The following is a 17,612-nucleotide window of genomic DNA, read 5'->3' on the forward strand; positions in this document are numbered from 1 at the left end:
GGACTTGGGGAGTCTAACTGGGGAAGCCCCCACATGGGGAGAAAACGGGTTCACAGCAGCGGGGACTCAGCCTCCAGTTCTCAGGCTGCTCCTAACAAAAGATGCTTTCAAGAGCCAGTTTAAGAATTGGAAGTTGGTTCCAGAAGTGTCATCGGCCGCTCTGGGCTGGGGTCGGGGAGCCCGCGCGAGGCCCCCGAGTGTTTCGCGAAGTTCTGGAAAGTCTCAGAAGCCCAACTAGGGCTGAGGCCAGGTTGCCGGTCTTTTAACTCCAGACGGAGATGTTCCCCTGCCCCGCACACATCGCCACTACCGGGTTTTATCCAGACTTGCGGATGTCATATCTTCAAAGTTCACCATCTCGGTCTATCGTCACCTCCCTGTGTTGGCCATGCTCCCCATTTGTCCTGTGAAAAACCCTCTGCCCATCTCCGGCCCTTGCAGGGGGGAAAAGGCGGGGGGCGGGGGGGGGGGGGTCAGTAAGTGTTGAGTGATGGGTAGACTGAACAAGGAAGTCCGCCCAGGAAGGGATCTAAGCGAGCAGAGCAGAGTTCCACCTCCCCTAAAGGCCCACCAAACACCATCTTCTCCCCCACCCCCCAAACACACACACACACACACACACACACACACACACACAGGTCCTCTCTGGACACACTCCTTTGCCTTCATGCCACTGGTGTGGGCAGCATCTCTAGCACTCTGAAGGCCAGGATGAAGGTGCTTTGATGCATCTAGTTTTTTAAAATATATTTTATTGATTTTATTGATTTCAGAAAGGAAGAGAGAGATAGACACATCAATGATGAGAGAGAATCATTCATTGGCTGCCTCCTGCACACCCCTGCACATCCCACACTGGCAGTCAACAGTGACCTCCTGGTTCATAGGTTGATGGTCAACCACTGAACCAGGCCAGCCAGGCTATGCATCCAGTTTTGAGGGCACACTTTGCTGTGTAAAATCTTTCCTAGGAAAAAGCTAGTCTTCATTCCCCTCTCACCTAGGAGTCCTAACTTCGTGAAGCTGCCCTTCAGTTTGTGCCAGGCATTTCTGGTCACTAAAAAGAAAAAAAGTATTTTCCTGTCACTGGTGTTTATTTAAAGAGACCTGGAACTGCCCTAGCCCGTTTGGCACAGTGGATAGAGCATTAGCCCTGGGACTTAAGGGCCCTGGGAGGTCAAGGGCAACTACCACTGTTGTAGGCTCAGTCCCTGGCCCTGGCCAGGACACATGTGGGAGGCAACCAGTCAGTTGATGTTTCTCTCTGTGTCTCTCCCATCTCTTCCACTCTCTCTAAAAAATCAATGGAAAATTAAGAGAAAGAGAGAGAGAGAGAGAGAGAGAGAGAGAGACCTGGAACTAGAGAAAACTGGGTAGCCAAGTAAAAATAACAAATGCCTCAAAGTCACTAATAGTTACAGAAATTCAGATTAAAACACAATGAACTGCCATTTTAAATCCATTGCATTGATACAGATTTTTTTTAATCTGTTAGAAAATTATCCAAAACCTGGATATAAGGCCAAAAGGGTAGTTATCCATTCAATGTATGGCGGGTCAGTGTCCTATTGAAGCATCATTCAAAGGCCCAAAGATTACAGGCAGTCCTCGGGTTACGTTGGACTCAATGTACATTGTTTTGTGGTTACGTCATCATCTCCCATTTACAGTATTTATTTTTTTAAAAGTTCCGTCATTTTGACGTATGTACATATGTGCTTTATGTTTTTCATTATTTATTTACCACAAGTAAAGGTCAGGAATTATCTTTCTTTCAAATTTTTTTTACTGTTTCACTTCATCACTGCTGTGTATGTGCTCCATGTGAGTGACATAGGTGCTTATGTAGGTGGGTTCCGATTTACGGCGAAAATTGAAAATCGCATTGGGTCGAGCCGTAGGAACGTATCTCCAACATAACCCGAGGACCTCCTGTATTTAGTTTTCTAGGGGACTGTAACATTGTTTGATATTGCTGTTTACTATTGATGAAAGGCTAAGACTCTGTAAGGTTATGTATTAACTTGTAGATTTGTGCCGTGTAGAGAGGCAAATAATTTTTGTCCCAAAGAAAGATAACTTCAAAGGTTATAATTCATTGGCCTGTAGGACATTAACCATTTTTATATGTAGCCTAGTAATCTTCTTTTAATATTTTATTAAGAACTATATTATTACATTTCTCCAAGTGGTCTTTGAAATAGCTTTTTCATATTATAAATTTTCTCATTAATTAATAAGCTGAATACATTTTATACATGTGCACTCTATATTTGTAAAATATATTTGAGAGTCATATTTAACTTTTGAAAGTTACACATGGACAAGTCTAACAAGAACAAGGATTTTTGCAAAGTTATAGAGAGATAATCCTCGTACACTGATTTTGGATGTACCAGTTGGAAAGGCTCTTTGGAAGGTAGTTTAGCAGTAGTTATTCAAACTAAAAATTACATAACTTGTGACCCAACAATTCCTCTTCTAGGATTCAATCTTAGAGAAGCATTTCCACATAGGTCTAAGAGAAATGTACCAAAACATTCAATGTTGCAGTGTTTGTCAAAGAGAAAAACTGGAAATCACGTAAATATTCATCAAAAGGAGAATGAATAAATTAGTGCCACATGAGTATGGTGGAATACTATATAGCTCCAAACATGAATTCGTTATAAAAATATAGCTAGATCTCAGAAACACAATGTCAATGGAAATGACTGAGATGTAGATATATATGACAAAACTACTAAATTTGGAAAGATACTTGCCAAGCCCATAAAAGTGCCTTGGGGGTGATGAGCAAGTCAAGGTGGGAAGATGTCATGAAAGATTTTCACTTTATAGATATTGTTTTTATATATATTTCAGAATTGAATGCAATAATTGTGAAACTTTAAATATATCTCCTGATGATGATGATGATGATGATGATGATAGAATCTCTGAAATAAGTGCTGGAACTTCTGACTCCTGGTCCTGCCCAGCCTCTGACTAACTCCAGTCATCATCTCAAACTACTGGCCCGAACTTGCTTTGCCGGGATTTCCGTTTTCATGAATGAGGAATTTAAAACAAAAAATGTTAAAGCCCATACTGTTGTGAGGACTAATAAACCGGTAGACGGTGGAAAGTATGCTGTAAACACCTTTGAGGGCCTGTGTTATATAAATGTTAGGAACCAATATGGAGAAGCCGGAGTGGTTTCAGGTTGTAAATCAAGCTGATTAGCTAGTTCAGTGCCTCAGGCTTCATAATAGAATGTGAAAATGGAGAACAAAGAGGAGCTCTCTGGGTCACTGTCCCTCTTCCAAGCCGGGTGTAGAATGACACAGGTGTATCAGAGGAGGAGCCCTGCTTGTAGGTAAGAGCTTGGGAAACCAGATACTTCAATCCGATTAATAAGAGTAAATACGGGAATAAAAGACTTCATGAAATTCAAGGCCTTAACTTTCAAGGGGATGTTTATTTTTCTGTTTATTTTCTTCTGTAGTTGTTTGATTTTGGCTTAGACTTTTGTTTGTTTGTTTGTTTCATCCTTTCTTTCTAGCCTTCAAAGTTAAGAGAAAGACAGTGCAAAGGGTGGTAATCAATCCTTCAAGGCAACCTCTTTGTCCTGCTCCTGGGCCTGACAACACAATAGGAAGCAAGGGGCTTCGAGAGTCTGACAAACAAGACCAAACACTCTGCCTGAACCTGGAAGGGAGGTTTGGGTGAGGGAGGTATTCTGGACCAGGGGGGGCTTAAACCCCACAGGTTCCACCAATTGTAACCATCCCCCTCCATCTTCACCTCCCCCAGTGTGCAAAGTTAGAGCTGAATAGTATTTTCTCATCACTAACTGTGCTTGGGTGAGTTTGATAAACTATTCATAGGAGCACCATGATTGGCTTGTGTGTTCTGCCTGGAGTTGTACTAGACACAATGAGGTAATCAGTGAGCTCCCAACTACCACACCTCTTCTCTGTTTCTCTTCACAAGAGTAGCAGTGACAGTGTCTCCCAGCTGTGAACATGTCTGGCCTTGGTCCCAGTGTATTGATCTTCCTTCACCGGCTCAAAGTGCCAAGTGCCTTCCCACTGAGAGCCTGCTTCAGGGCTTGGCAGGCCTTCCCCCTCCCTCCACTCTTGATTCCCACTTACCCTGTAGGCCAGTGCTTCTCAAACCATAAGGTGCCCCGTGAATCCCCTGGGAGCTTGCTGAAGAGCAGATCCTGATTTGATAGGTCTGGTTGGAACCTGACAAGTTCCCAGACCTCGTTGTCTGCAGGCTGCTCTGAGTAGCAGGCTGATTCTAGCATAAACTGGACAAAGTGAGTCCGGAAAGCTGTACGATTTCATAGTACCTGCATTGTTTCTTAACTGTAACCAAGCATCAATTATGTTTTCTTGGCTGGATAGTAATCTCCACATGGACAGGCACTAGAATAGTCTCATTCATATTTGTGTACCTGATGCCTAACACAGTGCCTGGCACATGATAAACACTCACTAAACATCTGTTCAATTAGTAAGTGAGTGAGCCAGAGCCAGCACTGTTCTTTCCACCAAAATGATACCCTCCCTTCATTCCCAACAATTGGACTTTGGGAGGCTTTCATAATCTATCATTAAATCCAGACTTTCCTGCAGACCCAAACTGCAGGCATTGAGCCACCTTAAAAAGGACTGCCCAAAATGCTCATGGCAATGATCTCTCAAGAATGGGATTACAGACTTCTATTTTTGTGTGTGCAGTTTTTGTTTTCCAAATTTGATGCAATAAGCAAGCATCGCTGCAGTAATTCGAAGGCAGCATTAAGAGTTTATTTAGCAGACTCTTTCTTGTACTATCCACATGGCCATGTCTCTGTCACTGCAGATGCTGAGCTAGCTGTGGAGTCGGTCGCTTGTGCTCCTAGTTAGTGTCTCAGTTTCCTGACTACAAAGTAAGGTTGGGCTCCAGCTGCCCACTGAATTTGTTCGGACATGGATTCTCTCGGAAGCTGTCGGTTCATCCAAGTATTCCTTCTCATCTCTATTACTTCCAAGGAATCCTAAGCCCATTTCTTGAGACTTGTTCTCTGCATGTTCCCACCAACCTGAATATTGTTTCCAGGTGCCCCTTTTCTGAGGATGGAATTTTTTAATTTAAGAGCTAGTAGCAGCAGACTTCACCTGTAGCCTCAGCTGAGGCATTTGCATAAATTTCAATCACCATTTTTTAATGTGTCACTAAAAAATCAATAAAAACTCAAGACTGTTTAAGACTATTAGTGTTAGTCACAGCACTAACTAATCCCATTTGGAAGGGCTGCTGGAGTTTCACACTTTTCAGTTACTGGAATTCAGAAAATAGTCTCAAAATAAATACTATGTAGCCTGTGTGAGGGTATTCAGCAAACAGTCTATGGACAAATAAAACATTTGTACCTCTTCCCATACCCACTCCATTGTTCCCAGTGGTGTGAATGCATCCTATCTAATAAAAGAGAAACATGGTAATTAGCGTACGACCGCTACCCTTCCCATTGGCTAATCAGGGCGATATGCAAATTAACTGCCAGCCAAGATGGCGGCTGGCAGCCAGGCAGCTTGAAACTAACATGAGGCTTGCTTGCTTCAGGGACGGAGGAAACCAACATTCCCCGCCTGCCTTGCTGGCCTCTGAGCCTGCAGTTTGAAACATTGTAATAAATATAGAAGCTAAACAAAACCCCAGAAACCTGCTTTCAGCAAGCCGGGATCTCAGAGCTGGAGTTATACATTGTTTTGATTATAGAACCCAAACAAACCAGATACCTGTTTTCAGCAGCAGAGGCCTCAGAGCTGGAGACAGAGCTAAAGCTGGCCCAGAATAAAAAGAAAAAGAAAAAAAGGAGCAGTTGGGAGCTTCAGTCACCCGCGAGCCTGAAAACAGCCCTCAGCCCCTCACCCAGACTGGCCAGGCACCCCAGTGGGGACCACCACCCTGAAGGGTGTGTGACCAGCTGCAAACAGCCATCATCCCCTCACCCAGGCTGGCCAGGCACCCCAGTGGGGATCCCCACCCTGGTCCAGGACACCCTTCAGGGCCAACCAGCCAGCCCCACCCATGCACCAGGCCTCTATCCTATATAGTAAAAGGGTCATATGCCTCCCAGCACCAGGATCAGCGTGACAGGGGGCAGCGCCCAAACCCCCTGATCGCCCTGCAGCTCTGTGTGTGACAGGGGGCGGGGCCACAACCTCCCTATCCGCCCTGCTCTGTTCGTGACAGGGGAAGGTGCCCCAACCTCCTGATCAGCCCTGCTCTGTGCCTGATACGGGGGAGCTCCCCAACCCCCTGATCACCCTGCGGCTCTGTGTGTGACAGGCTGCGGCGCCCCAACCCCCTGCCCCCCCCCGACAGGCCCTGCTCTGTGTGTGATGGGGTAGAGCCATAACCTCCCCATTGGCCCTGCCCTGAGTGTGACAGTGGCGGCGCCCCAACCCCCTGATCGGCTCTGCTCTGTGGGTGATGGGGTGCGGTGCCCCAACTCCCCTATCGTCCCTACTCTGTGAGTGACAGGGGGGAGCTCCTCAACCCCCTAATGGCCCCTGCTCTGTGTGTGACAGGGGAGAGCTCCGCAACACCCTGATCGACCCTGCTCTGTGTGTGACAGGGGGGAGCTTCCCAACTCCCATGATGGGCCCTGCTCTGTGCGTGACAGGGGGGAGCTCCCCAACCCCCTGATCGACCCTGCTCTGTGCATGACAGGGTAAGGAGCCCCAACCCCCCTGATTGGCCCTGCTCTGTGCATGACAGGGGGTGGTGCCGCAACCTCCCCATCAACCCTGCCTTGAGTGTGACAGGGGGCGGTGCCCCAACCCCCCAATCGGCCCTACCCTGAGCGTGACTGAGGGTGCCATTGCAACCTCCCAATCCGCCCTGCTCTGTGCATGACAGGGGGCGGCGCCCCAACTCCCCAATTGGCCCTGCTCTGAGCCCTGACAGGGGCTGCACCTAGGGATTGGGCCTGCCCTCTGCCACCCGGGAGCAGGCCTAAGCCAGCAGGTCATTATCTCCGGAGGGGTCCCAGACTGCAAGCGGGCACAGGCCAGGCTGAGGGACCCCCCTCTTCCCCCCCGAGCGCACAAATTTTTGTGCACCGGGCCTCTAGTGAATATATAAAATGATTTAACATGATTTTTTGGTTTGAAGCTAAACAATGCTTTTTATTAGATGCTTGAAACATTCACTCAAGCTGCTTTCTGTTGGCTGCCATGAGATGAGCTAGCTAGCTTGTTTGTGAAAACTATATAGAAAAAAGCAAGATAAGAACTGAAATAGTTAGGGATCAACACTGTAGCTTGAGATATAGTGCCTGCCCATAACATTTATAGAGGACTAGCCGAAACCGGTTTGGCTCAGTGGATAGAGCGTCGGCCTGCGGACTGAAAGGTCCCAGGTTCGATTCCGGTCAAGGGCATGTACCTGGGTTGCGGGCATATCCCCAGTGGGAGATGTGCAGGAGGCAGCTGATCGATGATTCTCTCTCATCGATGTTTCTAACTCTCTATCTCTCTCCCTTCCTCTCTGTAAAAAATCAATAAAATATATTTTTTAAAAAAATGCTTTATAGAGGACTACCTACCATATCAGTGTAAACATCAGGCCTCTTTGTATGGTGTTGTCACCAGTTCTGAGCTAGCAGAGCTGCTCATATTAACCAGCAATGTTAGTCCAAAACAAGCAATAGAATTTTCAAACTTTTACTGCATAGATGCAGAGACATAAATATGTCTTGTTTGATTCCAAAAAAGATTTAAGATGACTTGCCAAAATATTTATACAATAAAAATGCATAAATTAAAATCAAAGCTGTAAGGAAATTTAGTAGAAGAGAAAAGGGAGCTGAGGAAAAGTAGCATAACCTTATGCAGTTACTAAGTGTGGATTGCACATGGCTTCCCTCCCATGGCTTCCCATCACAGAGTTAAACTCCAAAACCTCAGCCTGGCCTCCAAGACTTCTATGTGACGTGCCCATCACCCCATCACTCCCCGCCCCACCTCATCCCCTACCACTCTCCCACCCCCTGAATCTATCCTCTTCAGATGCCCGGACAGGCCCCACCTCCGACTTTGCAGCTACCATTGCCTCAGCCTGAAGCTGCCCTGTGTCCTTCAAGTGGCTCCCTCCCTCCCTGATCTGTGCTTAATTCACCACCACAACAAAGAGGCCCTTCCCACCAGCCTTCCTAAAAGAGCCTGCTCCTGCCCATCACTGCCTTCTTCCCATGTTCTATTTGTCTTCACAGCACACTACTTCGTATATGTTCTTTTTTTAAAAAATCTTTATTGTTGAAAGTATTACATCTGTCCCCTTTTTTCTCACATTGACCTTTTCTAGCCCTCCCCCACCCCACACCCCAGGCCTTCACCACCCTATGTCTGTGTCCATGGGTTATGCATATATGCATACAAGTTCTTGGTTGACCTCTTCCTACCCATCCATCCTCCCCATGCTTTTTCTCTGAGATTCCACAGTCTGTTCCATGCTTCTGTGTCTCTGGATCTATTTTGGTCATCAGTTTATTTTATTCATTAGATTCCACATATGAGTGAGATCATGTGATACTTATCTTTCTCTGACTGGCTTTTCCCTCTTAGCATAATACTCTCCAGGTCCATCTATGCTGTTGCAAATGGTAAGAGTTCCTTCTTTTTTATAGCTACGTAGTATTCCATTGTGTAAATGTACCACAGCTTTTTTATCCACTCATCTGCTGATGGGCACTTAGGCTGTTTCCAGATCTCAGCTATTGTATATTGTGCTGCTATGAACATATGGGTGCATATATTCTTTCTGATTTCTTAGGATATATTCCTAGAAGTGGGATCACCAGGTCAAAGGGAGTTCCATTTTTTATTTTTTGAGGAAACTCCATACTGTTTTCCAAAATGGCTGCACCAGTCTGCGTTCCCACCAGCAGTGCACGGGGGTTCCCTTTTCTCCACATCCTCGCCATATACTCTTGAATGATCTGCCCCCTCACTAGCAGGAAAACCCTTTGAGAGCAGCCATGGCTAAGTTTCTAGGCTCTGGCCAGGGGCAGAATGAAGGCATTTTTACATGAAAGAACATTCATCCTATATCTCAGTTGGAATTTTTCTTTTTAAAGCACACGGATATTCCCTCAATCAACAGAACAGAATTTTTGTCTGAGTCTGATCCATGCTCACCACAGCAATGTCTGAGAGCATTCAGCTCTCCGTGGTGATGGGGCAGGCGAGCCTGCAACTGAAGTTTCCAAGCCCAGGAGCAGCTGTAGTGCTGAGCAGAACAACAGGCAGGACCCCAGCATGGTCCACCCAAAGTCGGTCCACAGTGACTTGGGAAAATTTCCAAATAACATTTCCTCACTGTCTGCTACAGGCCTATAGGTACAGACAATCAACCAACTGATTCCTGGTGAGCCTACAAGGCTGCCTTTGTTATCAAATAAAACATTTCTTCAAGTAACTGAATTTGGGAGAACATTTACCCCAAATGAGAATTTTGGTATTAGAAGTCTCTTAGGCCATGCTTTCCAACAGTAGAGTGACACTAAGTGCTGATAAGGTCACCCCAGCACATAAAAATAAGATAATAAGCATGAAGGATAATTCATAGGCCATTGGGAAAAAATACCAACAGGATAGTAAATGCTTTTTCAGACCTTTTCTTTATTTTCTTAAATGTAATAATGGCATTCTGTAATGAAAATGTCTTTGTTTTTAGGCTTCACATGCCAAAGTCCTGAGTAAGAAAGTGTCATAATGTCAAAAACTGTCTTTCAATTGGTTCCATAATAAATGAATAAATAAATAAATAGATAAAGTGAATATAGTAAAATGTTACTATTTTATTTCTACTCCCTTATGGTAGTTTTATAATATTTTTATTCCTACTCCTTTATAGTATCCAGATAACCTAAATATGAATTCAAATCAATAAGCTATATATTAACAAGAAGAGAGAAAAAATACTGTTTTCTGCCTTGAGAAACACTATTTCTGTTGATATTTTCACATGTAAGCATCAGTGCCTAAGGACTTTTGTCAAGCACATTAAAATTAGTCCCAAATGGTTACTGTTCACTGAATTAAAGGATAAGGAAAAAACAAAATCAGTCAGTACTGCATCTTGTGGGTAACTCGTAACATTGGGTACAAGGTAATAAAGAACATGGCAACAACCACTCTAAAGGCTCCTTAGTCCTGAGACCACTTTTACTATAGCACATAAGCCCCAGTCATTTAAGTCCAGACTATTGCATTTTATCCCAATTCCCCAAGTTAGGTATTCAATTAAGCTTTAATAGATTCAATTTACATGCTAGCTAAAAGGACTCTAATGATCATTTAACTCTACTGAATGTTAGTGGTAAAGTTATGAATGCTCCTGAGAATGGAGATGTTGATTTGAAAGTATTTACATTAGTTGTATCACATAACATAGAGTCTCGAGATTGGTATCAAGCAAGCATCTTATTCTATGAGTGAATGAGGAGACTGAGGTACTTCAGGATCATTCAAAAATTTGGGGGGAAGATTTGGGTCAGTGTGTACTTTATTTGATATCTGTTCATATCTATATGCTCAACATCTTGTCCATTTAATGTAGTCTCAATCTAATCACATCATTAGCTACTTAGCATGAGATGAGCAAGAACTTTTAGCTAAAAAGACCAAGGTAGAGTTCTACTGCCCTTCATCTTATGGAGTAGATATGTTTCTGGAAAGATGTGGATTGACTACCTTCATCTAAATTTGATTAGAAGGAGCAGAAATTTGAAATGGGAGGTGTATTTTATCACTCAACTTTACCCACACACACAGGGGCTTGAATTGGTTTCCAATAGCATTGCTGAATAGCAAAAAGCCACTCTGTATTGGGGAACATTACATAGTTTGGCCATTCAAGGGAGGAAATATGAGGCATTTCTGGGGCTCAGCAGATTTTTGGAGAGATGGGCACCTTGTATGTAGGCAGTGGGCAGGCAGGTGTCAATGAGGAAGCCGGTCCAATGAGAACAGAAAGAGCAGCTGCCCACCACCCGCAATGCAGGACCTGCGGGCATGGCTAGGCTTCGGCACAGCGTGTGTTCTGGCCACCCACCCATCCTCTCCATTCCCAGTTTCCTTCCCATGAACCTCCAAAAACAACCATGTACCCAGGTGACTTCAGTTCCTCCTTTCCCCTCCTTCCAAGGCATAAACTCTTGCCTTGCCTCCAATGTGGCCTTCTTTTTGTTTTTTGTTTTGTTTTTTAATCCTCACCCCAGGATATTTTTCCATTGATTTTAGAGAAAGTGGAAGAGAGAGAAAGACAAAGAGAAATATCGATATGAGAGAAACACATTGATTGGTTGCCTCCTGCACGAGCCCCGACCAGGCCCACGCTGGTGAGGAGCCTGCAACCGAGGTACATGCCCTTGACTGGAACAGAACCTGGGACCCTTTGGTGCGCAGGCTGATGCTCTATCCACTGAGCCAAACCTGCTAGGACTGTGGCTTTCTTTTTGGAAACTCAAGAACGTCATTTTGGGATAAGAAACCCTTGTTTATTTCTCTTTGCTTTCTTAACACAATTCTGGTTCTTCTTGAGGGAAGAAGGAAATGGAGAAACATTTTTTAAAAATATATATTTTATTGATTTGAGAGGGAGAGGGAGAGGAAGACAGAAACGTCAACAATCAGAGAGAATCCCACTGGGGATCAAGCAGACAACCGGGGCATGTGCCCTGACTTGGAATCGAACCATGATCTCCTGGTTCATAGGTCGACACCCAACCACTGAGCCATGCCAGTTGGGCAGAAATGGGGAAATTTTTACTTCAAGATAATGTTTAAAGATAGCTTACAAGTCAAGAGAACTTCAAAGAGCCCCAGGTGACTCTCCTTTCTAACTGAATAATCACACCCTGACTACCTTTTTGGCTTTTGGGTATATTTATATTTTCATCCCCAGATTTGCTCAGCGCATGTTAATGAACGAAGCCTCCAGTTTTACCCATCTCTCTTTCTCTCTGGTTGGTTTGCATATTTACTTCCAAGTAGCAGCCCAAATTACTGAACTTATTCATCTGCACATCCAAGTATTTCAGCTAATTGTCAGATTTCTGCTCTATGTTGTCACATGACTGTGACTCCCGCACCAATGGGCTCAAATTCTGCCCAGATATAAAGGGCTCAGTGAACCAAAACCAGGACAAAGCTCACGGCGATGGCACAAATGCCAGTGTCATGCTTGGTTCAAGGAGCTGATGTTTAGAGAAGTAAGTACGTTTGTATTAGTTGTCATGATGAATTGTTCTGTCGCTCACCCTGACAGAAAAGTAATTGAATTTTCTTTTCCCGGGGCTCTTTAACTCAAACGTTCAAAATGACCTGACCTCAGGTAGCCCAGAGCGGAAGTCCTAAGATTGAAAAATAAGTAAATACATTTTTAAAGAGATGGAGAAAGCAATGCTTCCCAAAAACATCCCATTCGGGCCAATAATCAAAGAGGAGCTAATAATAACTGGAATGTTTGCTCTCTCCTTACTTACATTTTTTAAAAAGTGCTTAGAGCGTTTACATTGAGCCTCTGGGTGAGGAGAGTGTCCATGAGTGGGAAGTTTATGCTTGAGGGACGTTCTTTCCACCACCACCGTGTACATATATTCTAGAAAACCAGTGCCAGTCTGATGACCGACTCGGGGCTACAGGTATAGTTCAGAAGCTGGGCAATTGGAGACTACTGGCAGGTTTTGCTTTTGTTAATAACCCAATTTTAAGTTCAGCAGACTGATATCTCCTGTGATTCTGATTATATCCTAAAACTCCACTCCAAGTTCAGTGTCAGCAGATCCCAGTCTGATAGTGAGACTGTTTCCTTGGTTTGCTTTTAAAAGACATGCTCAACACAAAAGTGGCTGTCGTGAGGGAGCCACACAGCCCACATCAGTCCACGGTTTCACTCAGAGGCAACCTCTCTCAGGTGGCTGGTGTGCCCCGCATGGCTGTGTGAGCATGCTTTGGGCAGACAGCCAAGGCTCCGAAGATAGCCACATGCTCCACACCACAACCACAACCACACCCTCTTGTGGTTTAAGCACTGTCTAGTCCTCAGAGGCCTTTATGTAATTTAATATTCAATGATAAGAGCTCTTGGTGATTAATTTTGATGCTTTTGGTCACTTTCAAGGAAATAGGTTTTGACACATTGTCAAATTGCCAGAAAATGAAGGTGAGTGTTTTCAAATAAATTCCAATGATGTTAAGAATACAACTACACACATACTGCTTAATTATTTATGATAATGATTTCATTCCAAAAAAGGGTTGAGCCCTGGCCAGGTGGCTCAGTTGGTTGATCCCATATACCAAAAGGTTGCAGCTTTGATTCCCAGCCAGGGCATATACCTAAGTTGTGGGTTTGATGCACAGTCAGGGCTCATATGGGAGGCAATCAATCCATGTTTCTTTCTCACATCAATGTTTTCTCTCTCTCTCCCTTCCTCTCTCTCTAAAACCAATAAGAACATATCCTTGGGTGGAGGAGGAAGAAGAAGAAGAAGAAGAAGAAGAAGAAGAAGAAGAAGAAGAAGAAGAAGAAGAAGAAGAAGAAGAAGGAAGAGGAGGAGGAGGAGGAGAAAAAGAAGAAGAAGAAAAAAATATATATATATATACACACACACTGGAGGCCTGGTGCATGGTTTCATGCGCCAGTGGGGTCCCTCAGCCTGGCCTGCTGGGATCAGGCTGAAACCAGCTCTCCAACATCCCCCCGAGGGGGTCCCAGATTGCAAGAGGGCAGTTCTTGGGTGACGCACGCCGGAATTGGGCTCCCTCCTCTCTGGTTCTGGGTACGTCACCCAAGAACTGCAGTTGCCAAGTCACCACAGCTCGGCAGCTCTTGCATTGAGCATCTGCCCCCTGATGGTCAGTGCACATCATAGCTACCAATCGGTCAGTCGAATGGTCAGACGGTTGCTTAGGCTTTTGTATATATAGATATGTATCCTATATAATAAAGAGGTGATATGCAAATTAACCCTCACACCCTCACAAGATGGCTGCCTATGACCAGGTCGGCAGAGGGGTTAGTGAGGGACAACCAAACAACTGAACAAGTTGGTTGCGTGGGGTGACTAGGCCAACAGGAAGGTTAGTGAGGAACAACCAAACAAATGAACAGCAGGCTGCGTGGGGAGACCAGGCAGGCAGAGGAGGTAGTTAGGGGTGACCAGGCCAGCAGGAGGGCCGTGAGGGGCAACCAGACTGGCAGGGGGGGTAGTTAGGGGTGACCAGGCTGGCAGGGGGTGCAGTGAGGGGCAACTAGGACAGCAGGGGGGAAGTCGGGGTAACTCAGCCGGCAGGAGTGGCAGTTAGGGGTGACCAGGCCAGCAGGGGCGCAGTAAGAGGTGACCAGGCCAGCAGCAGGGCAGGCAGTTAGGAGCGACCAGGCAGGCAGGCAGGTGAGCGATTAGGAGCCAGTGGTCAAAGATTGTGAGAGGGATGTCCGAGGGGTCCCAGAATGGAGAGGGTGCAGGCTGGGCTGAGGGGACCCCCCCCCCCCACCCCTGTGCATGAATTTCTTACACCAGGTCTCTAGTATATATGTAAAATCAAAAGGGGTTTGAGTGGCTTCTAAAACAATAAATAAAAAATGAAATGAATAGCTAAGGATATTGGGCATATCTGAGTGATTCCACTTCCCCATTGCTCTGGCTGTCATTTGACCTCTTGGTCTATGAGAAATGAGGAAGCGTAATTGGCCAGGGGAAATGACACTGAACCTGGGAATACCCTGCTCAAATTAGAGGTTTCCAAGGAAACGGATAGGCCTGAGCATAATACTTAGGCCACTCTTCACATAGTTTCACTGTTGCCTACAACTATTGAATTAAAAAGCATTTTAATAAGGTGGGTAAAAATATTTACACACATCTCAAATTATAGTCCCATTATCCCAGGGGACTGTACCCTAGCTGGTTTGGTACAGTGGGTAGCATGTCGGCCTGTGGACTAAGGGTCCAGGGTTCAATTCTGGTTAAGGGCACATGTCAGGTTTGCAGGCTCGATCCCCAGTGGGGGTTGTGTAGGAGGCAGCTGATCAATGGTTCTCTCATCATTGATGTTTCTATCTCTCTCTCCCTCTCCCTTCCTCTCTGAAATCAATAAAAAATATATATATTTTTAAAAAACCCTGCAGATAGCACTGAACCCCATGTGTGCACTAAGTCCTCCCCTAATGTTGTCCAGAGATTCTTGGAAACTGCAGCTTTAAGCAAAACGACATATAATGAAACCAGTCTTACCATAGGTTATTTGATACCAGCAAGAGTTAAATTCCTACAGCATATTTCTAGTTACAAAAATATTGCCAAACTTTTAAATAAAGACTCAAAACACTTCATATATATATATATATATATATATATATATATATATATTAGAACACAAAGTTTTCTTTATTTTTTGGGGGGGGTGGGGGGAGGATGCCACACTTCTACTCAATTAAGAGAAACATTTTCATAAGTACAGATGTCTTTTTTCTTTTACACTTATCATGCCATAAATTCATGGGTTCCAGCAGCTCAGGCTCCTTCCCATTGGCTCTCACAAAGCGTGCTCCTCTGGGTGGAGCAGGCTGGTGCTTCAGTTGAACCCAGGTACCATTCTCTTTGGCTTCCTTCCTTTTCTGACCGTTTTCCTTCACACGGTTCAGGAAGCTGTCTCGGCTCTTAGAGTGCTTAATATGCTCAATACGCACAGTAACTCTCTTGGCAAGGCTCTTGCCCTTAAGGTGCTTATTCACAACAATGCCCGCTGCATGCTGGGTGACATGTAGACTCCTCCAGTTTTGCCCTGGTGACATTTGCGGGGCCTTCCTTTGTGAACAGCGCCCATTCCCTTGATGTCCACAACATCACCTTGTGGATTCGCATGTATGTGGCCAAAGAACAGCTCCATGTTTTCTGAAAAGCCTAGAGAACATGCAGTGGGGTCGCCCCTCTTTCCCTGTGTGTTAGTCATTTTGGCAAACTACTGGAAGATGGCGGTTCCGAGCGGGAAGGACATTCTAATATTAAACATTGAAATGAATGTGAGCTACACATACATTTAAGAAAGATTAACGAGAACAAGTAAGATCATTATTTTCCATTGCAGTTCATGGTCGTGGGCAGCTGGAGCCCAACCCAGCAGCTCAGGGCTCAGGCGGGACCCCTTCCATCGCAGGGCACATTCACTTAGACCAGACGGGACACTGTAGCCACGCCCATTCACCCACGTGCACATCTCTGGCATATGGGAAGAAACTGGAGTTCCCGGAGAAAACCCACGCAACTGTGGTGAGCAAGTGCACACGCCACAGACAGTGGCCCTGGCCAGGAATCGAGTTCTTTTCTCACCAACATTGTAACAGCATTGAACAAAGTGAGCTCATTCAAGGATCTGCTGTACGTGTTTTCCCTGTACATACATATCTATGTCAAAGTTTAATTTAGAAATGAAGCACAGAAGAGATGGGCCACAATAACTAATAGTAAAATAGAACAATTATAACAATATTCTGCAGTAAAAGTTATGTAAATTTTTCTTTCTCAAAATATCTTATTGTGCTGTACTCAGCTTTACATTTAAAGGAGCACTTTACGGCTTCTCTCTGGCATATCTGAGTTGCCAGCATCTCTATTCTCGCACTTTGGGGCCATTATTAAGTACAATAAGGGCGACGTGAACGCCAGCTCTGTGATACCGAGACGGTCGATCTGATAACCCAGCCGGCTCCTGAGTGACTAACAGCCAAGGAGGGTCTATAGCGTGGATGCGCTGGACAAAGGAACGATTCATGTCCCGGCAGGACGGAGAGGATACTGCGAGATTTCATCACACTACACAGAATGGGGTGCAACTTAAAACGTATGAATTGCTTGTTTCTGGAATTTTCCATTTAATATTTTTGGACGGACGCTGACCTCAGGTAACTGAAACTATGGAAAGAGAAACTGTGGGTAAGGGGATGACTGTACCTCAAACGAGATGCTCCATTGTATAGGAAGCTTGCTGTCTTCCCCTGCTGCCCAGGATAAGCCTGAGGGGTTTATCCTTAAAAGCTGGACTTCGCCTGTCACTTGGCTCCTAGCTTGGGGGGGAGGGGGGGAGGGCGGTGGGAGGCGGGCAGTAGTCATTGTTTTACAACAAAAGGCATTTCCAGGAACTCTTGTATGGGAGAGGACTAACAGAGTTCTTTCACCTGGTGAGTGGGCGGAGGAAGGTAAAGTGGGCGGGAACTTTTACATCTCCCCTTAACCCAGTACTTGGTCTCCCAGGTCCTTCAGTGGAGCCACAAAATGGCCGGAAAACACTTTTTAAACGTCTCTATGACAATGTAGTATAAATGAGCACACTTCCGAAGGAAATGAAACTTACAAGTGCTCCGGTAACTTTATTGGTGATCTCCAGAGGGTTGTTCCCCCCGCCCCCCCCCCCCCCCCCCAGTTCATTGATTATAAATCCCGGTGTAAAACCTATGACTATTGACCCAATTAAACAGTTTTATTTTTTTCATATGTAAATTTTTTTCACCTCTCCAATTTAATTTTTAAAATATACTTGTAAGGCACTGTCTTTGTTTTCCTGTAA

The sequence above is a fragment of the Myotis nattereri genome (assembly GCF_964212035.1).
Source record: "Myotis nattereri genome assembly, chromosome: 3".
Lineage (NCBI taxonomy): Eukaryota > Metazoa > Chordata > Mammalia > Chiroptera > Vespertilionidae > Myotis > Myotis nattereri.